Genomic DNA, 26,267 nt, shown 5'->3' with positions numbered 1-26,267 from the left:
CGCTACCTAAGTATGCCCTGTATTTTTCGACAAAGGTAACCACCGCGAACATCTCTGCTTTGAGCGCCCCGTACTTCATCTCCGTATCACTCGAGACTTTATTCCGTATGCTATTGGTCTCAAGACTGTCTTCCCATTACATTCCTGCTCTTGATGGAGAATATCAGAAATCGCTACTACCGACGCATCCGTGTCCAGCATGTTTATTCCCTTTTCCGTTGGCATCCCTAGCACCGGTGCTTCACACAGTTCCTTCTTTACTCTCTGGAATGATTCTTCCGCCGCGTTGTTCCACGTGAACTTCTTGCCTTTGTGCCTCATTAGTTGTTGCATCGGGTACACCTCGGCCGCATAGCCCTTGATGAACTCCCTCAGTAATTCGCAAAACCCAGGAAGCTCATCAACTGATGTTCCGTTTTAAGCGATTTCCACGTCAGAACCGCTCTACTGCATCTGGGTCTGGTCTGATGCCATGTCTATCCACCATTCTCCCCAGGTACTTTATCGAGTCCTTGAGTATTTCGCACTTCGATGGTTTGCATTTTAGACCCGATCTCTTCATGCAGGCGAACACCTCGTCTAGTCGTTTGATGTGATCCTCTAGTGTCGGCGTCTTAGTTCTCGTTACATTTTTAGTCTTTTCATATCGAGTTTTCACGGGTCAAGTGTATCCCCCCAGTTTCCTTCCCCTCTGGATCGTGATGGGTATATCAAGAGTATTCAACAAGACACTGACGCAGAGGCCGTTCTTGGTTATCGAGAAGGATCTTCCTAAAACAGCAGCACTTTGACTATTTGGATTTGGGACTATGCATACTTGCTTGTTGTCACTTAGTTCATTATAACTTTTCATTCGCAAGCTTACAATTGCCGCTTCGTTTGCTTTCAGTCTCACCCTCCTACTCAAGAATACCGGTGCTTTGTTCTCTTTCGCAATAATTAAATTTACCGGTTGAATTACGTACTTCCTTTCCGGATTCCGAATCCTGAACATCGCATTGTTTAGATCAAATGTTAAGACAAAATTTCGGATGAAGTCTCTGCCTAAAATGAATTGGTCAGACTCATCTAGGTTTTCATTACAAGAAAGCTCATCCACAGGTTGCGTTCCCCCAAGTTTAGGGCTATTATTGGTGTCCTGCTTAGTACCCGCAGTGCCCCTTTGTTTGCAGCTGACAACCGAATTCACGAGTCTATCAAATCGTCTTTGTTGAAGCCCATTCGCTCTCAAGTTTCGATTGGTATAACGCTCAAGACCGCTCTCGTGTCCAGTAACCCGCGTAACTGAGTCCTCTTGCCATTTACGTCAAGCACGTGTGCCGATACGTCCGCTTCTGTACCGATATGCATTGCATCTTCTTCCAACATGGCACAGTGTCCAATCGATCTCACTTTCAGTTCTTCCCTGCCCACGTAGATCTGACCAGCTATGTCTTCGTCATATGTTATCATAGTCTTCGTGTAGATGTTTATTCCATCTATATTTACCATCATCTCATGTGGACCATAGGCTTCCGTGTACCTATTCTCGACGCGGACTGACTTGCTATCACCTCTTGTAGGCTCTAGAAGTTGTCTGCGGACTTATTGCACTTAAGTAATCTGCGCACACATCAATGTGCCTTGTCGTTTGATCGCTTGGTTCACTCAGGTTTCTCGTTACTTCGTGGCCGCCCACAGTGATTGTTGACATTATTCTGGCTCCGATTTTTGTAATGGCGAATGGCTTTCCAGTCACCATTTTTAGAGTGTTGCAATTTCCACTCTTTGTTGCTCCCACTTCGGCTTCTGGCATTGGCACTGACCTACTTAATGTCTCATTTAACTTCTGCCTTTCGATCTCCTGTTTTAGTCGTTGCTCGATCTCTTTCGTTGCTAGGTCTTGTTTCACTTTGTTGATGGCCTCCGCAGCTGCTTTCTCATAGTTTATTTCTAGGGAATTCCTGGTCTCAGCTTCTATGACATTCTTGACTTGCGCTACAGCCTTCACCGTTTTTGTCGGTAGTTCCGCACCCGGTGCCTCTGAGTTTTTTGTGTCAAACTCGGCTTGCCTGTTCCTCGTGTTCTGTACCGCAGCCAGCGCTAGCTTGTGTTTGGGGTGACTTTGGTTCTTCACTGCTTCCCAAAACAACGGAAAGTCCATCCTGAAGTTTCCCTCTTGATTGCAGAAGAAACATCTCGCACCTATCTTGATGATCAGGCCACTGTAGAACTCATGTTCTTCCATCTGGCTCATATATTTCTCATCCGGCGCTTATCCCAGACTCTTCATGCCTTGCTTGTAGGTCGTGCAATCCGCCACCAGATGTTCCGCTGATCCGCAATTTGTGCATGACCTGCGTTTGTCCATATCATCTCTAGGCTTGTACCATGACGACCTCTGTGGTTGACTCCCCCCTTGCATGTTCCTATTCTCTGAGTACGAGTACTTCTTTGAATTCATCAACATGTACTCCCTTGAACTTTACCTCATCTCTTCGGGAGTCGGTGCTTTATCTTTCGACAGTGTATAGTACGTTGCCAACATTGTTCTCAAGTCGTCACTTTTAACCCCATCGATAAAATTCGAGGTGATGCTGAAGTTCCTTCTGTTTGTTGATTCTTCAGGATCACTCCTTCTTCTCAAGCTCTCAAGATCATCCAGGAACCAATCGATTGATTCGTCGTCCTCTGTCTTCTCCTTTCGAATCTCATCATAGCTTGGTGACCCTTCATTCCCGATCCGAATCGGTTCAACAATATCTCGAAGATTGTGTCTGCAGTATCACGTTCCTCTTCCTTCTTTGCAACTACTTATTTTAACGCTGTGCCTTCTAATTTGCTGAGTTTCGCTGCGCAGGCCTGTCTCTCGTCATTCAAGTTTTCTTGTTCCAAACGTAGTCTCATGACTTCTACCCATGTGTCGATGCATCCATCTGAGTCGTCCGTAAATTCTTTTGGCTTATTGAAGGTTTTCCTGGATTCGCCAACTCCTCTTTCACTCGAGTCAGTGTTCCTTGTAGCGAACGCTTCCAATGTCCTATTCATCATTTCCCATGTGCTAGCCCACGTCATGGCATCAGGTCCCACATTGTTGCTCCTTGTGGACTCCCCTGAACCATTGGTCGTATTTGAGGTTCCACTCTTCATAATTGTCGTGGCCCCGCTGGTCCTATGCTCGCTGTACCCCGGGGTAACGGCAACGGAGCGGACTCTCGCTTGTTCCGTTGTGGTTCCACGAAATCGAATCTGTTGCCTTGCGTTCGATCTGTTACCAGCTTGTCTTGTGATGTAGAGTTTCTCAATATAGCATCCATTTTGGACTGAATGGCATATGGTCTCTCAGCCTGGTCTCTGCTCATTGTGTCTATTCTCGTCTCCAGACTCCCTAACTTACTGTTCACAGTGCCATACCGTTGCTTCATTTCGTGCATGTCTTTTTTGATATTTTTCTCTCTCTCCTTGTCGGTAGCCTCCACCTTGTCTGACATTTGCTCTAGCCTCGCTTCAGCTGCCTTAGCCAGATTGAAGCAATTGTCCAGACTTTTGCTTTTATTGTATCGTATCTCCTTTTTTTAGCATTTGTCGATCCTCTTCACTGCACTTCAGTTTTTTGTCGATTTGTTCCAACTTCGCCATCAAGTCGCCCAAATCAAGAAAAGTTGTTTTCTCTTGGTTAGCTGTTGTCCCATTTTTAACTGTTGGCTCATGGAAAATCGACCTGATCATCGTCTCGACTGTCTGTTGTTGTTATTGCAGGAACCGTTCCAAATGTCTTGCCTACCTCGGTCGTTGGTGTTATTTCCTCCTTCTCTCTTGGTTTCATTCCGACCATCATTGCAATCCTCTCTGTGAACGACGTTCTTTTCGTTTGAGAGCCATCCTTTATCGTTTCCGGCGTGTTGCTCGTTGTATCGTCTACAATGTCAATCAGCGAGAATTCTATCGTCTTCTTTTCTTGTTCTTCCACATTCGGCATCGGTGTTGATTCCGTTGTTTTCCTTTCCACCTCATCAACACTCTGATCTGGTGTCTCAAGATCAATTTCTGTAGCATGTACTGTTCGACCTTCCTCAGCGCTTACTTTCGTTCTGCTCTCATTTGCGCTTCTCGTGTTGACCATGCTCACTGAAAAGTTATTTCTCATTACTTTTTGGACCGACGGAGTTATGATTTGTCTTTGACTCTAGAACTATTTTTTCTGCTATCGGTACCCTACTTCGCCTCATGTTTCTTATTTACAATTTTCTTATTTACAATATTTATATTTACAAAATTCTATTCTAAGGATAAAAATTTTAAAAAGTATTCCTAATTCTCTTAAGTTAAAATCTTTCAATTCGTGAAAAATATGCGAGCTCTAGTATAAAAATTTCCCCAAAACCCAACCTCACAGGCCAAAAGTTTCAATTTCTAACCCCATTGTATTTATCTACTTTTTATTATTCTGATGCAAGTTGAAATCCAACTTGTTCGCAGGTGTCTTGTAATCACCTGTCCGTTCAAAACCGATAAAGTTGGTACCGAAAACGTAAAAACTTAATCAAGAAAAAACAATGAAAACAGCAAGATGAACCCACCTAAAATTCAAAGGTGACCAATGTCATCCTTTTGTTAAAAAAATGTCTGGTACCTGATTGTCACGCGTTTTCTTCCCCCCCCCCCCCACTAACGTTCTTATGGGGTATTTTCCTTCCGGGTTACAAAAACTGTCTATTTCCGTTCCCCCCAACCGATCCGACCAGGGTACCTAGCTTAATTCGATCTTAAGTTTGGATATCCTCTTTCTGCAAATCACGCGTGTAAGATTATAATGTAACTAAATCGACGATATCGATTGATTAGTTACTATAACGTGTCCCCCTTTTTACAATTTGCAACCGCCAACCTCTAACCTAATCTGCCCTCCTTCTAACCTCCCCCCTAATTAGTCCCCCTCTTAAGCCGAAAATTACCTTAAGCTAAACCTCTTGAGATAAAACCGTAGAACTTGTTTCCAAGCTCTGCTCAAGTAAAAACGTTCCTCAAAACATTGGGGTTCCGCTTATCCAATTTTACACCTATCCCCTATAATGTAATGTGGATTCTAACGATACCCGATTAACCAACCAGAACACTCCTGTGTGTCCTCCTTTGGTAGTTTTGATTCCGTGCTGGTTGTTTCCTTGGCTCGTCCAGCACCTCTCACCAGCGCAACACTTTTCCACTTGACTGGTCACCTGTTCCAGTCAAGTCTCCCAGTGGTCCGTTGATTGACCAAACAAAACACCCCTGTGTGCCTTCTCTGTTCGGTCCCGTCGGTCTTGGATGTCTCCTTGTCGTGTCCAGCACTTGTCGGGTTCCTTTTCTGTGAACCACTTTCCTACTTGGCTGGTCAATTTTTCCAGTCAAGTCTCCTAGTAGTCCAGCTAACTTGCAAGCTATCTGAAAACCCTTGACAATGCCCCACACTCGGGCACTTTTTTAAATTGCTGAATTGATCAAAACGATCGGTCTTATGAAAACAGTATGGGTATACTTTTTAATTAATACAAAGGTTTGATCCAACTAATCTGGTGTCAAAGTCACTGTCCTTTTTTGTTTTATGGTTTTTGTTCCTTTTTCTTTTATTTTTCGGTTTTTGTTTCGCTTTTTTTTTCTTTTTTGCTCCTTGTTTTTGTCCCCCTAGTTCCCCAACCCCCCCCCCCTTACTCGATTAGCTAGGCCTCGTCCGGAGAGCGTACCATGAAGTTTTCTCGAGTTTTCTTAAAAAGCTATCACGGTACGAGCGGAAGTTTTACACGTTCCCGCTGAACCGTACCACCGGTACTCTAGAATGGGCATGTAGCCCGGAGCTGTGTCTAGTGGGTTCGACGCCGTAGTCATGATGTCGTAAAAACACCCGGGAGCGCCATAAAAATACTATGTAACAGTCGCCTACTTAAGTCACAAATGAGGTTAAAGAAATAGCCCCTATAATCGTTGGCTCAAGAGCCAGGCACACTATCTCTTGTGTTTTTCTACCTCGAACGGTCGGAGCCAATTCGGTTCACTTGCGACATGACACTAGAACCCTCGTAACAGCTTAAAGGACACTACCAAAATACCCCCCACCCCACTCTAGACTAGAAAATATGAACGTCCCCATCCTTAGGTCTCAAAATACCCAAAATACACGAACGCCGTCAAAGACAGGGTCGGAACAGTCCGTATAGTTACTTTTTATTAGACAGTGGAACTTTGATCCATTTCAGATGGATCAACTTAAAACTCTCCTTACCTCAACATAATAATTACAAAACACACTCAAGAAAACTAAATTGGGTACTCACATACCAGCACACTCGAGAATTGGAGTAACTAAATTAATCAGCAACTCTAGCATTAAAGGAAAATAAATTTTAACTCAAGAAGTTTGTAATTAACGAATTCCAGCAAGTGAAATGAGTTTTCACTTGAGAAAATAAGTTTTGGGGCTGTGTAACATTCGCCCGGAAGATACATATCGACGGAAAACAAAACTAAGTCTTAAGACGACTGGCTAACGTCTAAACAGAGCTTTGCATGCTTTTCACCGTCTCTACCAAGCCAGTACTTTCGGTGGTCTTTTCTAACATCGGGTCGACAAAAACGTTGCTGCTTCCGGCTTCGGTCAAAACACTCAAATTAACTAGATTACATGCAGAAATAGTGAGCTCATGGCTGGGTCTCAGTATCCCCAGACCACGAGGTCACTCCTAAAAACAGGGCTACTACTATTGATTATATTACTATTGTTTTTGTTCAGTAGATAAAAATCTTCATCTCCATCGAAGATGGATCAACCCTTTCCCCCAAGCCTAGCTTCTCATCCTTATCAAAATGAATCTAGATGTTAATTAAATTCAAATCAGGACATGACAAGAAGCTAAAAGTTTATATAACAGGCTAAAAATTTCAGTCCCGAAACCCTTCCGGATTCTCGAATCCACTGAATCAAGCTCGCTAATCTTGACTTCCTCTTAATCCGGAAGGCTGTCCTCCACCCTTCACCGTTGTCTGCAACGGCCCTGCAACTATTGTAGCGACACAATAGTTGCAACTCGGAGTGTTCACTGCTATTTCTGCAATCGGCTATTGTTTTTTCTCGCAATTTTCGTACTTCTCGTCCGCGCAACTAATGTTGTTGTGTTTTTCTTTTACTTCTTTGCCAAAATGGCCGTTTCTGACGTTTCTCAGAAATGTTACGTCATCACTTCGAATTTTTAAAATTTTAAAATACCAGAATATTCTAGCCCTCACCGTTTGGCTAATCGTTCCAATAACGTTCTTAATTCTTAATAATCATCAATACGGAAGGCTCGCTGCTAAAAATTCGAATTCTGCAGAGATTGCATTTTTCACATTCTGGTCGAATGTCACACTGGATCATTGGGAGACCTCGGTTGTCCACCTTTCCACCGAAGGTTCACTCTGGTCCACTTCGAATTAATGTCTTCCTCTTTCGCAATTGTTCTGTCTCCTCTTTCAGGATAAGACAGCTCTACTCTGTTGTGATTCTTATGTCTGGAAATTGCGAATAGCAATTTTCCGCTGCTTTATCGATTACTTTCCCGCGATTGTAATTCGGTTGTTCTGATCTTGTATTTCTGAGATTTTCAGGTGTCGCGAGAAAGTTGAGCATGACAGGCTCAATTCGAATTTTTGAAAAATTCCATTTCACCCCAAAATTACTATGTTCGTATTGCTCGAGGTCAAACTTCCAAATATGACCGACTGGCACAATCCTGACTATGCACATAGTTGCGAAAACGTTTGAAATCTACTTTTTATCATAAATCTCTTGGATACTGATAAAACTTCTTGCATTCCAACCAGTAATACTAATCGAGTCACAAAATTTTCTCAACGTCGGTATTGTTGTGCAGAAATCTGAGATTTCTTATTTGAAGCTCTGTTTCTGGAACAACCTTTCCCTGCCGTTCTTCTACAGCAAGCTGATCACCAGAGAGCGATTTAAAGATGAATACAGGAGTAGGTTGGTTTTTTCAAAGAGATGTTTTCGTTAGACATTTACGAGCTGACCATGCATTTGCAGACTTGCCGAGAATGGATATTGGGCGGTTGTTGGCGCTATCAAAAGCCCCAAGGCGCCTGAAAGACGAAATTGATCCTGTTCATCTAGAGTGTTAAGAACATCAGTAACATACCTTTCATCGAAATTCTTCGTCCACCTCGCACAATGATATGAACCTATTTAATAAGTTTATCGCAACAATGGTAACCGTTTCAGTTATCGCCAGACTTCGAGCATGATGGGGTCAATCCGAAGTTTTCATAAATTCCAGTTGAACTAAAAACAACTAAAACTTCTTTCGTATGACCGACTCGTGGGATGTTTAGACAATAACTTGGTCTCGAAAAATGCACCATGTCTCCATAATAAAGTGATAAGCAAATTTTGAAATTTTGCTTGGTTTTTCTGGTTTATTTCCCTGGCATATTTGTTTTGGGCACTCATCATTTTGAAGTAGTCCAATTTCTACCATTGCAAAGTTCTAAATAGTTTTTTTGAAGCGATGAACGCTTATTCTGTAGTATAGTTGTTTTTGTGCAATATATAAGCCAATAGATTTGCATTTTTGATAATTTTGTAGATAACTGAATAATAAACCTAACGAAGATTTTTTAAAGCTTTTTCTTCTCTGCTTACTCGAAGTTGAAGTGCTTCAAGTATGTTTTGGAGTAATTCTAGTAGGTTTTAAGTGGTTTAGCAAGTCGATACTTCTAAAAGAGTACCGTTGTAATTGGCATGTTCACCAACCTGAATTTATGTGTAACATTCGTCTACTGCAGTCACACGTGAGGCTTAAGAAAAATAGGCCCTATAACCATTGGCTCAAGAGTCAGGGACACTATCTCTTGTGTTTTTCTACCTCAAATCAGTCGGAGCCAATTCGGTTCGTTTGTGACATGAGACTACGACCCGTTACAGCTTAAAGGCTACTACTAAAATATCCCCCCACTCTAGAATTAAGAACGTCCCCATACTTAGGTCTCTAGATACCCAAAATACATGAACGCCATTAAAAACCGGGTCGGAACAATCCGTTATATTACTTTTTATTAGACAGTGGAACTTTGATCAATTTCAGATGGATCAACCTAAAACTCGCCTTACCTCAACATAACAATTATAAAACACACTCTAGAAATTTAAATTGGTACTCACATTGTAGCACGCTCAAGAATTGGGAGTAATCAATTCGGTAATCAACTCGAGAGTTAAATAATGTAACTAAAATGAGTTTAATGTTTGTCAGTTTTAACCACTTTCCCACTCGGCCGGTCACCTTTTTCAGTCGAGTCTGCTATTGGTTCAGCTCAAGTGCTCCTGAACCACTTTCCCACTCTGCTGGTCACCTCTTCCAGTCAAGTCTCCTTGTTGTCCAGCTAAGTTCCAAGCTATCTGAAAACCCTTGACAACGCCCCACACTCGGGCTCTTTATTAAGGTTACTGGGTTAAATTACTAGGTTGATCGAAACGATCGAACTTGTAAAACAGTATGGGTATACTATTTAATTAATATAAAGGTTTGATCCAACTAATCTGGTGTCAAAGTCACTGTCTTTTTTCGTTTTATGGTTTTTGTTCCTTTTTCTATTCTTTTTTGGTTTTTGTTTTGCTTTTTGTCTTTTTGCTCGTGTTTTTGTCCCCCTAGTTGCCCCCCTTTACTCGGTTAGCTATGCCTCGTTCGGAGAGCGTACCAGGAAGTTTTCTCGAGTTTTCTTAAAAAGCTATCACGGTACAACCGGAAGGTTTGCACGTTCCTGTCGAACCGCACCGCCGGTACTCTAGAATGGGCATTCAGCCCGAAGCTGTCTCAAGTGGGTTCGACTCCGTAGTCTTGATGTCGTAAACACCCAGGAGCGCCATAAAAACACTATGTAACATTCGTCTACTGCAGTCACACATGAGGCTTAAGAAAAATAGGCCCTATAACCATTGGCTCAAGAGTCAGGGACACTATCTCTTGTGTTTTTCTACCTCAAATCAGTCGGAGCCAATTCGGTTCGTTTGTGACATGAGACTACGATCCGTTACAGCTTAAAGGCTACTACTAAAATATCCCCCCACTCTAGAATTAAGAACGTCCCCATACTTAGGTCTCTAGATACCCAAAATACATGAACGCCATTAAAAACCGGGTCGGAACAATCCGTTATATTACTTTTTATTAGACAGTGGAACTTTGATCCATTTCAGATGGATCAACCTAAAACTCGCCTTACCTCAACATAAAAATTATAAAACACACTCTAGAAATTTAAATTGGTACTCACATTGTAGCACGCTCAAGAATTGGGAGTAATCAATTCGGTAATCAACTCGAGAGTTAAATAATGTAACTAAAATGAGTTTAATGTTTGTCAGTTTTAACAACAAGAACAAGTTTGTACTCTAGACTGTAGTTTCTCGTGAACCATTGGGACACTCAAGCTGTCCACCTTTCCACCGAAGGTTCACTCTAGTCCAGTTTAGAATAACACTCCAGTCAAGTCACAATAATCCAGTTCGTGGGAATACACTTGTCTCTGTTTCGAATGGGACAGCTCTACTCTAGATTATTATCGTGTCGGAAATTGCGAATAGCAATTTCCTACTGATTTATCTTGCAACTTTCCCGCGATTGTCACTGGATTGTTCTTACTTCTCTTTTTTGACTTTCAGTTATCGCGAGAAAATCGTGCATGACAGGCTCCATTCGAATTTTTGAAAAATTAAATTTCACTCCAAAATCAAGTGCTTTTTGCTTCTCTCAAGGTCAAACTTCCAAATATGACCGACTGGCACATACTCCCCGGACTCGAGATCGATGTCCTCATCGCGTGCTGTCTTCTGCCAGTGAGTCCCCGAAAACCGAGTGTTGCTCAAGGTACAGTGCCAGTGGTCATTTACAGAAGTTTGCAGCAGACTCAAGCTTATCTACACCCCAAAATTCACGGCCATGTAAAATTTTCACACTATCGCTAAACAGCAATCAAAATCTGCACACACCTGCACCCTTGAATTCTCGCTTTTTAAGCCAATCATTTAAAATTTATTTTATCCCATTCAATCAGGAAATTGTCATGCAGCATTTTCATTTATATAGTAAATATAGTATATTAATAACAATATTTGATTCGTTAAAATTTCTTTTTCGTGAATCCAGGTTTCACCCGGATCCACACTCAAGCCCCCCTTCCCTCTCAAGACTCAAGATCCATTCGAACCATCCACTCATCTCGCACGCTTCGCCTTGGAGGTGCCGCACCCTGAAGTACTAGATACGGCAAACTGTCTCAACAGTTCTTCTTCATCATCGGAGCTAATCACGATCTCCTCCCAAGCCTTCAGCTGTTCATAGGATCGCATCCATTCTCTTTGCTCCTGCAACCTCTTTGCCTGGTTGGGTAGTGCCTTCACCCTAGATTCCCGGTTCAAACAAAAGGAGTTGTGCAGGCTCAAGCTCACGTTCTTCGCCAGGTCCTCCTCTAGTATCGATTCCCTCGCTTTGGTATTGTCTCTAGACATCTTACCCACTCTCTTCCATCCTGTCGTGATCGCATTTCGGTGGGTCAACAGGGGTCTCTTGAAAGCTTCCGGCCCAATCTCGGCCTGGAACTGTCGATACTCCTTTTGATGCTTCCTCATGTGATCTTTCGTTGTCATGTACAACCAAGACGTCAGCGTCGCCCGAAACCATGGAAAGTACCTCAAACGGCTCCATACGTGTCTGACTTCCGTTGGTATGGCGAATACTTTGCACGCAGTCTCAAACAACTCGAGTCTCCTGCTGTAGTCTATCGCGTATATTGACTCAGCCGTTGGCGTCGTTGCTTCCCGATACTTCGTTATATTCTCTTCTATCCATCTCAGAGCCAACATCGTACTCACTACTAAGAGCGTCACCTTCTGCCGGTGATCCGGTAGTCCGATCGACCGAATTTTTTCCATATCACACACCCGGCAAAGGTTCTTGTGATCTGGATACCACACCGTTTGTGCCAAACAGTGGCATGGGCATTCTCCATGGGTGATCTCAATGCTCCTGAGGTTACGCTCTCCCGAGGCTTCCAAGAGAGGCTCAAGCTCTATCATTTTTTCATGCATCGTGTCGCTATCTTCCATGTTTGGAGCACCTCCCCCAGGTTTTCCAATCACGTTTTGTCTCTCGTGATCGCTTGTGTTCTCACTCTCCAACTTCAAAAGTTCTTCTCCCCAGATTTCACTCAAGTCATCTCTCAATTCTCTTGGTACTGTTCCTCTGATTTTTCTCAACAGCTTGTGCGAGTGATGCGATATCCGAGCCAACCTCACGCACTTGGGTACTGAGAAGGCCTTGTCCACCAGTACTCTTTGGCTGGATGCTTCCACCATCGCTATGTGCAGTGGGTAGTGGCTTCCGCACAGGTTGGCCATCATTGACCCTATCAAGGATTTTGCGTTCAATGGCAGGCCATAAGCTTCGCTCATGGGAAACCCCATTTCTGCCTCAAGACCAACTTTCCAGCTCCGGATGTGTTTTTGAGTCACCTGCAACACCCCAGGCCATGATTCTACTTGTCATGATTCTTCTAAATGATTCTTCTTGTCATGATTCTTCTTCTACTTGGCCATGATTCTTCTAAATGGTGTTCAGACTCTAGCCTCTCCAGTGACTGCAGACTACACATTCTCGAGAAGAATCCGAGAGCTGTCGCTATATTCACTGTAGTTCTCGCGTAACACTCCGCAAATATTTGCACTTCTTCACTTTTCTCCCTTTCCGTGATGTCTTCAAACCAAGTGACCAGGTCTTCTTTTTGAAAGGACAGTATCCTGACACATGACCGTCCATCGCAGCTGTGCTCTCCGTTCCCACACGTCGAATCCAGACAGCTACCCGGCTCCATCTTCTTTGCTGACCCGAGCTTGCTCGTCTTTTCGCCTGACTCCTGTATCTGAGGTGGGATTAGCTTGTGCAACACACTCAACTTTGCCAGATCTTCATCTTCCGTTGGTGCTAACCTCACTTGCTCGGTGGTTTCCTCGATCAGACTCGCGTGGGGATGTGGACACCAGGAGGGTCTTAGTAGCTTCCATACCACCCCCAAGTTCGTGATTAACAAGCCATTTCCATCGCCCATGTTCACTTCAACTCTCTTGTTCGAGCGCGGTGTGCTTACCACCTCTGGTGTTTTCTCAAGAATCAGGCCCAGGCTCGGCCCCTCTTTCTCCACCGCGTCTATTTCCATTATTCTTTCTGTCCAAAACTTCAGTAGCTCCGCTGAGCGCCTCCAGTTTCTGAGTCTAAGAAGGGATTGTAGGCTATTCCCATCACTCCCGACACGTATTGGTATTCCCCCTTCTCGCTGAGTCTCGAGTACTGCTCTGACGAGGCCAGGTTACGGTGAACATCATGCTCTTCTTCGAACTTCTTATTATAAAACCTCCGTACCTCGTCTAGCTTTCTGTGGTTCTCTAGGGATAGTCTGGAACCATCTTCCTTTTCTATTCCTGTACTCTGATACACGTTCAAGATGATCGTTGAGACTCTTTTTTTCCATGGTTTTACCTCCGCTTGCTCTCTGGTGGCATGCCAATATGGTACTATCAGACATCATTGACATTATCCATCTCAAGAAACATGTGGCATCCTTCCTCCTAGCCAGGCTCAAGCCTGAATTGTCCCTGGCCACGTGTTGCATCAGTGCTTGATACACATCTAGCTTCTTGCTTCCCAACTTCAGCCTATCATACGAGGTCAATGTCTCCAACTCTATTCCCACCAGACTCCAGGTGAACATCAATTGTCCTGCAGTTCTAACGAAGGGATTCGCCATCAATGGCGGTGCTGATGAGGGTGTCCTTATTGCCTCTTCAAAATGGTCCTTCAACAAGTTCTGCCAGGACCTCTTCAGCTGATTCGCCATTTCTATTTTGTTAACCTCGGCCTTCTGCTGGGTGGCCCAATTGCGTCGCTTGCGAGCTACTCCACTGTCCAACTTCTTCAAGCAGTCCTCCATTTCCTTCAATGTCTCGAGGGCCACCCACCACGTCCGGGAGGTGATCCTCGTCTTGTTCCTCTCCAATGGATCACTCGTCACTCGCTTGCCCGTGGCCTGGTGTGCCTTCGAGATCCATTCTTTGCCGACATCCACTTCCCATGTCTGTCCATTCGTTGAACCTCTCTTTACGTTTATCTTCTGAGGCTTGAAGTCTTCCTCCGATGTCGAACTGGTGGAAGCCTCTATTTCCCTCTCTACTTCGAGTGGTCTTCTGAGCTCCGAGCTGCTCTTGTATGCCGCCGTCTTGCATCGAGCCAAAACCATGGGCGCCGTCTCTCTCAAGTTTCCTTCCGAAACAGCATCCACTGAAGGACTACCCAATCCCTCCACTTCTCTCTTCCTCTTGCGAGTTTTCACATCTCTGGTTGAGGGTGTTGTGGCTATCATCACTGATTCGACCACTCTGTCTACCTCCAATCCTTCCAACTCTTGCCTCCCCCCTGCTCGAGCCTTAAGGATATTAGTACTTTTAATCATATTACCAGTCCCAACCTTATCTCTTTTTATATCATCAACTATTTTATCTACAGTTTTTTGTTTCAGAGTAGAGCTGTCCTCACATTTTCTTCTCTAGTCTTCGATCGTGAATTCCTTAGTTCTACCAGCTTGCTCAGCAGCTCTTTTCTCGCCTTCTCATCCAGGCCCGTTCCTATCAGAAGCGGTTCTCCAAACTTTACGACTGTGTCCCACAGTTCCTCCTTGAATTTGTCCAGCGTCGTCTCGCTGCCCACTTCTTGATTGAATTCTTCCAAGAACTCCTGCCAAGCATCGTCCTTCAGGGACCCCAGGAACATGTCCCTGTTCCCTTCGAAAGTGTTCTTTTCCCTTTCCTCCGAGCTCAAGAGTATCATCCCCATATTGGAGGTCTCACTTGCCAATGGCAATTCCAGATTCTTCCGGGGGGACGGAGTCAGAGGTGGAGTGGCAGTATCTGCCCAATTCTCCTCGCTCAAGTCTTTCAACAGCTCTTGAGTGGTGAGCTCCTCCCCTGATGGTCCTGGTTCAGGCGTATTCCCCACTTCCATGTCCTCACCGGCTTCACTGAGAGTTTCATCCATACTCTCTTCTTCTGACTCATTTCTCCTTCTCTAGAGAATTCTTTTGAACCGGTCCTCCACAGGTCCACTCCTCTTGTCTCCAGGCGTGTCCACTGACAGTGGTGATGGTGTCGCAGGGTCCAATTTTTTGTATTCCGTTAGGGCTACGTGCAGCTGGCCTGCTGCATCTAACTCTTTTCCCTCCTGTCTCATTTCCACCTGTTCTAAGCCGTAGGGTGCCCTGTACTTTCTTGTTGCAAATTTCATGTCGTCCACCAATGCGACGTGCCCCTCTATCATGATCATCCTGCCATCATCCCATATTGGTAGCATGTTCTCTAGTCCTTCCTGCTCAAGAGCTCTCAAGACCTTCCGCACCTCATATCCGGGGGGCTGCGAACCTCTCATCTTTTTCGCTTGCGTCGTCCACGAATTTATCTTCGCCTCGCTAGTATGGAAGTAGACCGCCGCCGTGTAGCCGATGAACAGGGGGTCCCAGCCATCAGTGAAATACTTCTGCATTTCCTCCGTCGTCATCCTCGCCATTATGGAGGGAACTACCAAGGGACTGTTCATTCCCAGGGTCATCCTCCTGACTATCGGGAACTCAGGCATGGCGGCTGGAAGGATTTCTTTCTCCATTATGGCCTCCAGCTCCCTCTTGACTAGTGCAAAGCATTCCTTCCAAGCAGGAATCCTCAAGATCTCTCGCCCGTCTGCCGTCAATGGGTTCAAGTTCCAAAACTTGGGATACGTTTCGATGGGGCCCTCTCGCTTGCCTCCCATTCTACATTGCATTTGCCCCCTGAAGTTGTACACTATCAGCTCGGCATCTTTCACTTTTCCAAAGAGTACCGTGTTGCTCATTCGCGCTCTGAGCTCCTCCTGCTAACACCAATTGAGCGCCGTCCCATCCAGTATGCTGATAAGACTCAAGTGCGTCACAGAGTGACGATACGTTGTCACCAGGGGATCTGGGAATGCGTACGTCACTGCTGGACCATAAATGCAGGTCACCACCTCCTCTAGACCCCGGATTATCCCCATAGGGTCCGACCTCATTGCCAGGCATAGGTCCGTCAACAGAGGCATTCCTCTATTCATCTTCTTCCATTCTTCTCTCGAGGTTGGATTCTCATCTTCACCCGTCATGTGCCGATTCTGCATCATGAGGTATTGCACTAACAACGTCTTCAACCCTGCGGCACACTTGTAGGAGTAGGTTTCAATGCTCGAGTGGACTCTCCCCATAGACAGAGGCTCTCCATATTCCATCAATCGATGAAACGACACCAATTCCCCATGGGTCAAAAGTAATAGTGCCAGATACCCATCAACTCGAAGTGTTTCTACTCCTCGACTAAACATGTATGCTGGGCCCATGTTGAACAAGTATCTGGGGTAGACCAGATACAAAGCCAAGAGCAGGCTGATGGGCATGCCCAGTATCTCCTGCACGAAGGCTCCAAAGATAGTCGCCGTGGTGCCGAACATTCCTGCCATGAATTCCTTCTCCCAGCAAGGACTCAAGAACTTGAGAATCTCATGATCCCTCCTAGTCCTCAGCTCACCCTTGGCGTGCTCTCTCCAGAACCCTCCAATCGTCACTTCATTGGCGGCCGAGACAAATCTAGCCACCGTCATGTCTCTTACTTCGGCCAGCTCCAGTTGTTTCTCCAGAAACCTCCAGACTTGTTTCACGAGGGGTGGTGCTTCCTCCCTTGTCTTATTCGTGGCGTTCTCCAGCCTTGGTGTCAAAAATGGCCACCAGCCATTCTCTTGCGTCAAGCGATATTTCATTGACTCTAATTGCTTTTCCGTCTCGGCCACATTTCTTCTCTCGTTACTCGGACCTCTAGACTTGCTGGTGGAATTTGTGATCTTCACTTCCATGCTCCGAAACCACAAGCTGGCCGTCAATTGGCTTATCGCCGGGTGATCGTCCCCGATGACTGGGCTGAACTTAAGTTGCCTGGCAAAGTTCGATATCTCTAGCAAGAGCACCTCGTCTAATACGATCAGGATGTCGGCTAGTCCATAAAAGCCCCTCAGTGCATGAGATATGTCCGCCCATGCCGCCGCCAACTCTGACTTGCGAAGCCTCAGGTTCGATGGCTCCAACTCCCGATTGGGGGCTGCCATTAGAATCCGCCATTCGTTCCCCTCTGCTATTAGAATCAAGACCGCGTACACGAATTGTAGGGCGGGTGGCATATTCGCGTATCCAGGGAATGTGGTGAACACCACCTTCGTCTTGGATCCAAATCTCGAGACAACATTCTCTTGCACTTCATTCATCGCTGCGAACAACGCCTGAATGGCTTCCCATATCTTCCTCGATGTCGGAATTTCATTGCCCTTCAGCTGCTCAAGAAGTCCCATCGCGTGCAGGTGATCATTCATTCCCGCAAACAATAGCAGCTCAGGCTCACAGGGCATCTCCGACTTTATTGCCACCACCAGAGTTAACATCTGGTTTAATTCAGCTCCTGGCAAAGAGTATATCAGAGTCTTCGGCCAGAACAACTTAGGAGACGTTCCTTCGAAGTCCGATCCCGCCACAATGACTACTCTCGCAGCAGCTGGATCTGCTCTATCATAAACTGCCAGGGTTTTGGCCAGCTGGGTGCTCCCACAGGGCTTCCCGTACCTGGGATTTTCCGCCAATTTCGAGCCTTCGCAAGCGGCATCTGGCAATTCCATTCCCCCCGGATTGAGCAGCTTGTCCACCACCTTCAACTGTGCCGGGGTCGCCAACCTGATCCTGGCGATGCTCGTTCGGTGTTTGGGGGGTTCTGCTATGAGTCCAGGACTCCCCAACAGCTTGAGAGGTCTGTAGTTAATTGGTCCCATGACCGCTTTTGTGGGAATTCCGGTCAGATCCGCGGTCTCCATCAATTTCGTTCTCGAGAAGTGCGCCTCATGAGCTTTCAACCAGTCCACGCAATGATGTCTGTTTAATTCCTCGTGCGACACTCGTTCAATCCCCAGGGTCTCCGCCAATTCTCGCCTGCATTCCAAACCCTCTAGGTCCAGCCCTTTCACCTTCTCAGGATATCTCAAGCGAGCGGTCTCCATAGACCTCTTTTCCCGCTTGCTCTCTGCCACTACCACTGAGGATATCGCCGAGCCTGGAGGTGTTGATGACGTCACCTCCTCAGATTCCATTGGCGTGGCACTCTGCAATCTGGTCTGGTTGCTCCTTGAACTGTCTCTAGTGTCAACTCTCGGTCCCAAGCGACCAGACAAGGCCCTTGAGGCAAGGAATGGTGGGTTCGGAGGTGGTCCTAATGTGAATTGGGCTGTCTCTAGCAGATCCGCCTCTAGCGTGTTTATGTGTTCTTGGAAGACGTCGTTCAGCCACTCCGCTCCCCTTGGTCTATCGAAATGGATTCCATCATTGGAGGTGTCTTCAGGGAATCCCTTTTTCTCCATGCGCTCCGCCACGTCCAACAGTCTGACAGGGAGCACACTTTTCCGGTGGATATCTCGGATCACCTTGTTTAGGTTCCGCACCTTCTCGTTCATCTCCAAGGCGTGCTGATCAAACATCATGTTGTAGGGGACAGTACATACCGTCAACAGGATGGGGTCCATCTGGATCCTCAGCTCCTCAAGAAGGCAGCTCATCTTGTCGTGCAGCCTCGTTATTTTCCTCGCTTCTCCCCTTGATACATCGTTAGTCCCGATCATCAAGGTCACCGTGTACACTTTAGTCATCCCTAGCATCTCAAGCGTCGCCAACATCTGTGGCGTGGCAGCTCCAGCGAAACTCAAGATTCCTGTCTGCCAGTGCGACTGGATCCGGGTCAACACCCGCACCAGGCTGTCCCCTATGATCAGGTGGACCGCACCTTCTGGCACACGGGGTGGCGCAAGATACTCCACCCAGGCTGCATCATGAAAGCAGTCCCTCCTGGCTTTCTGTTCCGCACTCCAATCCAGCCGATTGTGCCTGTGGTACCTCTTCTCTGTATTTTTCTTATAACTCGAGATCACGACGCTCCTGACCGGCTGTTCCCTCCAAGTTGGGGGAAGCTCCGGTCTTGCCGAACTTTCACGACTTTTCTGCCGTAATTTCTCGCCCAGCTCTTTCAGACGCGATGAGCCGCCGCTCACCTGACTGTCACTCGAGGTCGAGGTTGGGGTATATCCCGGCAGCACCACATCCATCAGTGGGCGTACGGGTTGCGTCTCTAGGCTACGCAAGGAAGACGTTGCGTCATTCGGTATCCAGACTTCCAACCCTTCGCTCATGTGTTCTCGGGCCTCGCGGTCAAGGTTGAACCGTGCTCTTGCTCTGGGGACTTCATCCACCTCCATGCGTGACTCTGGTGGATGAACTCGCTCCTTCGGCCTGGCTCCCTTCTGTGCGTCAAGTTCGCGTTGTCGTTGTTCTATTCTCTCCAACTCCGACTTCAGTTGTTCACAATTCGCGGCATTCTCCCGCACCCTTAGCTCCTGCTGATGTTCAGCCTTTAGCATCTCAAGCAACCTCAGAGTCTGATCTCGCTCGTTGACCGCCTGGTCCCTTTCCAGCTGAACCTTCTCCCGATCCAGCTTTGCCTGATCCCGATCGAGGTTCGCCTTATTCCTTTCCTTCTGCGTCTTCTCGAGCTCTTTCTTTAGAACACCAAGATCCGGATACGCCTCGGTCGTCTGTTGTGCTCGCGTCATCGATAGCACCTTACTCGAGCTCTGGCCTGTAGATCTTGCTGTTGGCCTAGTTGGTAGTGGGAATTCCCCTGCGCCATATTCGGTATTGTTACTCAGGCCAGGATTCCTTGCCAAGTCAAAACCCCTTACTCCTCCATCCACATTCCAAGACAACCATCTGGTCTGTTCTTGGTTTGATATTCCCTCAGTGGTGTAGCCGACCATCCAGACAGCCTCCGTCGCAGACTCCCTGCATTCACCCTGGTCTTCCAACTGGAGGATGGCATTCAGCATTACCGCCATTCTCTCGTCTATTTGGGTATAATCCAGGTCCCTCAGGCGTCTGTACAGCTCATCAAGAGTAGGCTTCTTCAGGGCCGCGGGCATGGATTTCCAGAATCTGTCTGCCATTCTTGTGACTTCGGGATGTATTCAAGTATGTATTAACCAGCTCAAGAATTACCTTACCGACTCAAGTATTACCCCACTCAAGAATTCTCTAGAAATGTTCCCTTGCAAACAATTGCTGTAGGTGTCGATTATCGCGAGTTCAATTAAGATTTCTCTTTCTGTTTCTCGCTTGAGTGTAGTTGGATTTTCAACTTTGTTTTTCAAACTTGATCTGAAAACAGAAACCACATTAAGACCTAACATGTCATGCTCCTAACCTAGAAACCCCCCCTTTTACCAGTATGGTTAAAATCTTATCAATTTCATTCTACTTAAAACGATTCAATTGGAATTTCCTTAAAAGCATGCAGATTCATTTTATGTTTTAGCACCGTTAATTCTTTTTAAAATTTAATTGTCATGCCAATCACGTCTTAAGATCCCTTTACCTGTGCCGCACCCCAGTACCTAACTCAAGACTCCTCCCTCACACCCAACTCGAGACCCCGTGTCCCCAACTCAGGCGATGCTCAAGTAGTATTTTTTGTGCAGATACACCATTATCTCAGTTTCCGCAAAGACTACATGTAGGATAGCGTACAATTCCCTCGAGCTCAGTCTGCCCCTGTTTGGGTCATACACCGGCATTGAGACCTCCGTTATTCTTCTTTCAATCATGAAGTCTCGTAGTCTTGTTAGTGCCAACATCACGTGTTCAGGATCGATCGTGTTCCTCTCACTGACCCTCGTCACTAAGAAGCACAGGTATTTGCCTGGGACTTGTGCTACTGATGGTGGAAGCGCAGCCATTCCTCCCAGCCCCGGTCTCTGTCTGAATAGAAACTCCACGTTCTTGTATTCTCTCTTGAAGTCGGCCTCCAGTCTTGATTTGAAACTCATGTCCGCCGTAATACAGATTGCGCTAGTCCTGTCCGACAGAATGAAGTCGCTATCCGTTATCAGGATGTTCTCCGAGTACTCATTGGGTATTTCAAATTTCGTTTTGAAATTCCGACCTATGGTAGGCTCTGGCTCTTCTTCTTCCAGTTCCAATTTGCTTGTTTCTCTCACTTCCTTGAGCTTCTTTATCATCAAATTTTCGGTGTGGGTAAGTCCTACCCCCACTCCCCGGACAAAAATATTTATCGACGTCCCCGTCGATGTTGTCGGGTCTGAATTGTCCGGAGGAATGTCCAGTGGCCTATCTGTTGCCGTCCATCCGAAAAGAGGGTCCTCTGCCTTCATATAATTTGCCGATGATACGTCGACTTGTTGAATGCTTTGTCCTTCGCGGCTCTCGTCTTTGACATCGCGCATCCACTCTAGTATCCTCAAGTTCGTGTTCTCCCTCCTCTCTATCTCACTCTGTTCGAGATCCGTCTCCAATTCTGGCGTCGAGTAGTCTTCCTGCGGATAGTGTCCACCATCGTCAATGACCTGCCATTCCTCTTCGGCTTCCAGTTCGCCTGCACTCAGTAGTTCCTCGCCCAATTTGTCTGGCTGTATCTTATCGATCAAGAAGTCATCCCCGTACCTGTTGTACCTCATGCCGGTCCGTTTACGATTGCCAGTCCTGGTCCCCGGTGGTATTGGTCGATCTGGCTCCATCCACTTCGGCACCTCATCTTGCTCCGGGTCGTTCCAGTCTTCTTCCACAAAGGATTCCGCTTCAGAGTCCGCTTCAATCTTTTCATTGTCATCCAAACTCAAGTTCTCATTACCATCATTCTTCTCTCTGGTGCCTTTTTCATTCACTTCACACGCTGGCTCTACCACCAGGTACTCAAGACCCTCCATGTCCTTGGGTATGCACCAATCCTCCGGGGACGGGACGTGAGGCTTCAGATTTTCATAATGTGCCGCTCGCCCAGTACTCAAGCGATAGAACCGTCCTTGTTGATGAACTTCCGTTATCAAGAATGGTCCCTTCCACTTCTTGAGTAGTTTCTTTGTTCCCTTGGGCGGTATGACGTTTTGGAAGACCCACACGTATTGGCCCACTTCATATGGCTTCGCTTGTAGTATTTTTTCGTCATATTTTCTGCGTTGCCTCATTTGCGCTTGCGCCGTGTTCCTCCTGCATAGCTCGTTTAACTCCTGTTGTCTTTTGATCGCTTCTTTCACGTATGCCTGAGGCGACGGCCTTTTCCCTTCGTATTCCGGGTAAGAGAATGTCAGAGGCATTGCTCTCTCCCTACCCGTCAACATCATGAAGGGAGTGATGCCCGTCGTTGAGTGCTGTGTACTGTTGTAGGCCCCTACTACCTGTGGCAGGTATTTATCCCAATCCGTCATGTATCTTGAGCAGTACACCCTTAACATGTTGACCAGTGTCCTGTTCTGTCTCTCTACCAACCCGTTGGTCTGTGGATGGTAGGTTGTCGAGTGTGCTTGAGCAATGTGCGATCTCCTCATCAATTCTTTTGTCAAGTCCCCCACAAAAGCTTTGCCGTTGTCCGACTGGAAACTCATTGGACAACCATACCGCGATATCCAATGCGTTATCAGATGATCACATGTCTCCTCGGCCGAGGCTGTCTGGCACGGAACCGCTTCCGCCAACTTTGTGAAGTGATCTATTATAACCAGTATCTGGTTATATCCCGACTCCGTCATGCAGATTTTTTGATGGTCTATCTGCACTACTTCATTGAATTCTGAGCTCTCGACGGAATTGAGTGGAAACTTCATCTTCCTTGGGTCCTTCACCTGGAGGCATGCCAGGCAGGCATTCACCCATCTCTCGCAAGCTTTTCTCATCCCTGGCCAATCAAACCTGTGAAGTATCCTTTGTTGTACTTTGTCTATCCCCTGGTGCCCCATCTGGTCGTGTGATCTGAAAAGCACCTCCGTTTGATACAACTGTGGTAGTATGATGAGGTTGTGTTTGTGTAATATCTTCTCCTCATCTTTCCTCTTGCATGCTACCACCCCATCAGCTGTGTGATAGAGTAAGTCTTTCTTTTCTTTGTAGAACTGGCTCAAGATTTTATAGCTGTCTTCCTCGAGTTCCCCTTTCTCCTTGACCCCCGACTGGATCCATTTGGAGAGGTTATTTGTCATTTTGTCATTCTTTTGGGCTCTTATTAGGTCTGACAGCCTATATCTTGCCTTGACATGCTCCTTTAGCGCCATGATCTGTCCATTCATCTCGCCAGGGTTGTGGATGTCATCACTCAGCTTCACGCATATTATCCTTTTCAAGATTTTCATATCATCTTCTGGCACCAGATTCGTTCTGACGTTTGAGTTGCATGATAATTCCCTGAATGGCTTCCTTGAAACCGCAATTTTCTCAAGTTCTTCACCACCTCGTATCTCCTGTACGTCCAGATTGTACGTTCCTGAAGATGGATCCGTCTGTAACTCCCTGTCGTGGTGCCTTGTCTTCTCTTCCGCCAATATCATGCACAGACTGTCTTGGTTTTCGCTGCTCTCATCCGAGTCTTCATCCCATTCTTCACGCTCCCCGGACAATTTTCCCTCTCCGGTTTCTTCTTCCGTGAACATGGAACACTCCCCGGACTCTTGACCTAGTCCCAGGTTTTCAGTATCTTCTTTGAACGTCACTTTCTTTTCCCTAACCTTGGTCTGCTCCAGAATGTTTTCGGGGATTTTGTCAACTAGTGACCGAACGACATCTTTGCTGTCAGTGACGCTTCCTCTTGAGGAGTCGGTATTGTTCACTGTTTCTTTTCTCCGAAGTATAGTGACTTCCGGTTCCTCTTTACCCTTCTCTTGGATCACGGGCTTCTCATCTGATAGTTTCTCGAGCAACCTCATTAAGTCATCATCTATCTGTGCAGTTCCTGCTCCTACCTGGTTAAGATCATAGCCTTTTGCCTTGAGCGTCTCCCTCACGATCTTCGACTTTAGTATTATTTCTATTGGAATCCTTTTGCTTTTCTTCAAGATGGTCTTCTCTGGAGGTTCTTTAGGTAATTCAGGATGATCTTCTATCGGTTTGCCTGATTTGTCCAGCCATCTCGTGAGTGGAAGACTGTCGTACGTTTCCTTGTCCATGAAGGAGAAGCCATCTTTGATTTCAGATCTGTCTGCCTCTCTTTGCTCTTGTCTCTCATAGAACTCCGTCTTCTTACTCAAGCTGTCGGCATTCTGATGTTTATCTCGTGTTCTATGCTCAATTATCATGTTGTATCCATCCAGGCGAACTATCCACCTCCCAATGTAACTTTGGTCCATTGAGTACGTTTTCAGCCAGCTCAGTGCTCGATTGTCGACTCGCAACTTGAATGACTCACTGCCCAGGTATGCCCTGTATTTCTCGACAAAGGTAACCACCGCGAACATCTCTGCTTTTGGTGCTCCGTACTTACTTTCCGTGTCACTCAGGACTTTGCTCCCGTACGCTATTGGTCTCAAGACTGTCTTCCCATTCCATTCTTGGTGGAGAATCCCAGAAATCGCGACTACCGACGCATCCGTGTCCAGCACGTATATCCCTTTCTCAGTCGGCATACCCAGTACTGGTGCCTCACATAGCTCTTTCTTTATTCTCTGAAATGACTCTTCTGCTGCGTTGTTCCACGTGAACTTCTTGCCCTTGTGTCTCATTAATTGTTGCATCGGGTATACCTTGTCTGCATAGCCTTTGATGAACTCTCTATAATAGTTAGCGAAACCCAGGAAGCTCATCAACTGGTGCTCTGTCTTCGGTGATTTCCAGGTCAGGACTGCTTCCACGGCGTCCGTATCAGGTCTGACGCCGTGCTTGTCTACCATCCTGCCCAAGTATTTTATTGAGTCCTTGAGTATCTCGCACTTTGATGGTTTACACTTTAGCCCCGACCTCTTCATGCATGCAAACACTTCGTCAAGTCTCTCAATGTGGTCTTCCAGTGTTGGCGTCGCTATTACAACGTCATCCACGTAGCACATTACCAGGTTGCCCTACTTCTTCGTTACGCCTATCAGCGCGTGTGCCATCAACCGCTGAAACGTGGCTGTGGCATTGCAAAGTCCAAACGGCATCCGTTTCCATTGAAACAGACCCAACTCGCAGGCAAACCCTGTCTTGTCCCTGTCCTGCTTCCTTAGTGGTACCTGCCAAAAGGCCGAGCCTAAATCAAGAGTCGTAAAAAATTTTGCATCACCTAACTTCGAGAGGCTCTCATCAATCCTAGGTATGGGATAGGCATCCTTCACCGTGACGGAGTTCAGGTATCGAAAGTCACAACAAAACCTCAACTGGTCGCCTTTCTTTTTGGCCATCACTACTCCACACGCCCACGGTGACTTAGATGGTTCTATCATGTCATACTCTAGTAACGTCTCGATCTCTTTTCTACACGCGTCCGATTTGTGTGGGGTCATGCGCCTCGCCCCCTCCCTGTGTGGTACCGCGTTTTCCTCAAGTTCTATTTCATGCTCAACGAAATTACAACACCCGATATCCGCCTTATGCCTCGAAAAAACTTCCTCGTTCCGCTCTAGTACGTCCTTGATGGCTTCGAGCTGTTCATCTTTCAGTTTGCCCCTCAAATGTTCAATCTCCGGCAGAACCGGTTTATCAGTTTGCATTTCATCTAGTGTGGGTCGCTCTGGAAAGTTCGAACAGCTCGACAGCCCATCGTCCGTTTCTGACTTAAGTGATTTAATAAGACCTGAAGAATCTTTTATTTTCTGCAATCGTCTCAAGATACAAATTTTGTCCCTGTGATTGGGACAATCGACAACTTCATTTTGTTTTGAGTTCTCAATCGTTTCATATCGAGTTTTAACCGGTAAAGCATACCCCAGTTTCCTCCCTCTCTGTATCGTGATCGGTATATCAAGGGTATTCAACAAGACACTGACGCAGAGGCCGCTCTTCGTTATCGAGAATGATCTTCCTAAAACAGCAGCACTTTGACTATTAGGATTTGGAACTATACACACTTGCTTGTTGTCACTTAGTTCATTGTAATTTTTCATCCTCAAGCTTACGATTGCCGCTTCATTAGCTTTTAGCCTCACCCTCCTACTCAAGAATACCGGTGCTTTGTTTTCATTTGCCATTATTAAATTTACCGGTTTGATTGCGTACCTCCTATCCGGGTTCCGTATCCTGAACATTGCGTTATTTAGATCAATCGTTACGTCGAAATTCCTGATGAAGTCTCTGCCCAAAATGAATTGGTCAGATTCATCTAG

The 26,267-nt window shown here is 46.2% G+C and overlaps 3 protein-coding genes across 4 annotated transcripts in view; 2 read left to right on the top strand and 1 right to left on the bottom strand.

The window, feature by feature from the left end:
• Nucleotides 1–8,208, bottom strand: part of LOC134839044 (flap endonuclease GEN homolog 1-like) — an 81,891-nt gene extending 73,683 nt beyond the window's left edge. Inside the window, exon 1 of the mRNA XM_063854443.1 lies at nucleotides 8,191–8,208. The gene's annotated coding sequence lies outside the window, so the exon portion shown is untranslated. The remainder of the gene's footprint in view (nucleotides 1–8,190) is intronic.
• The window catches only part of LOC134839047 (putative peptidyl-prolyl cis-trans isomerase dodo), a 126,470-nt gene that overhangs the window by 56,385 nt on the left and 43,818 nt on the right, over nucleotides 1–26,267 (top strand). The window lies entirely within an intron of this gene.
• LOC134839045 (dipeptidyl peptidase 3-like) overlaps nucleotides 1–26,267 on the top strand; it is a 239,635-nt gene that overhangs the window by 173,729 nt on the left and 39,639 nt on the right. The gene's annotated exons all lie outside the window — the stretch shown is intronic.

The sequence above is a fragment of the Symsagittifera roscoffensis genome, chromosome 2, assembly GCF_963678635.1.
Source record: "Symsagittifera roscoffensis chromosome 2, txSymRosc1.1, whole genome shotgun sequence".
Classification (NCBI taxonomy): Eukaryota; Metazoa; Xenacoelomorpha; order Acoela; family Convolutidae; genus Symsagittifera; species Symsagittifera roscoffensis.
This window is presented reverse-complemented; position numbering and strand designations above follow the sequence as displayed.